Consider the following 1,130-nt stretch of genomic DNA (forward strand, 5'->3'; position numbering starts at 1 on the left):
ATTCCTACTACCAAGTAGCTAAACACAAAGATTGCTTCTTTATCCCCCAGACAGCCACAGCCAGCTACTAGAATGCTAATGCACAAATTACATTAGAAAAGTATAGTATGTGTACATTTAACCCACTGTGACACTCCCAAGTTATAAAGTGGGAATATCATTTTGGGGGCACTCCTGACAGTATCTGCCTGAATCATAATGATTCCAGCTACTTTAAAAAATTTCTGACAGAAAGGCTTATAATTTAAATTACTGCATCTGTAGCAAATGTATTTTTTATGATTTCTGTAGGATTTCCCTTTAACTTTACTGTATAGCATTTTATTTTATTTTATTTTATTTTATTGATTGATTGATTGTCTTTTTGAGACAGGGTCTCGCCATGCAGTTCAGGTTGGCCTTGAACTCACTTTGTAGCCCAGGCTGGCTGCAAACTCGTAATGATCCTCCTGCCTCAGCCTCCCAAGTGCTGGGATTACAGGCGTGCGCCACCACGCCTGGCTGCATAGCATTTTACAATTGAAACTACTTAAATCACTGAAATTCAACTGCCCATTTGCTCTCAAAGGAAATTTGTTCAACTGTTTATTTTTTCAAAAGGAAGAAATGGTTCCCTGTGTGCAAAAGTAAAAAACAAAAACAAAACAAAAGAGGTCCTAATTTAACCTAGGCAAGTCTGAGTAATTTCCCAGAATTTAGAATTAACCTATCACTTCCAGGTCACTCTCACTACTCTCTTGAATGAAAGAGATATAACCCAAAAACCTTATGGGTGCAGTAATTTTCTACAAAGTGAAAGCATCCTATGTGGGACTCTGGCAAAACACCAACATCTGTCAATCTGTTTCATGTGTAAAACATGTCCATTAGTAGTTTTGTACACCACAGGGAATCATATGTAAAATGTGAAGTACAGCTAACAATTTAGGTTTTTTTGGTTTTTTTTTTTTTTGAGGGGGGTGTCCCTCGCTATATATTTCGAGATGGTCTTAAACTTGCTACATAGCTCAGGCTGGCCTCAAATTCGCTGAGATCCTTCTGCCTCAGCTTCCTGAGTGCTGGGATTACAGACCTGGGCCACCACACCCACGTAACAATGAGGTTTTTTTCCACATAAGAGGAAGTCTTTA

Source organism: Chinchilla lanigera, unplaced genomic scaffold (genome assembly GCF_000276665.1).
Source record: "Chinchilla lanigera isolate Chin_1 unplaced genomic scaffold, ChiLan1.0 scaffold00114, whole genome shotgun sequence".
NCBI lineage: Eukaryota > Metazoa > Chordata > Mammalia > Rodentia > Chinchillidae > Chinchilla > Chinchilla lanigera.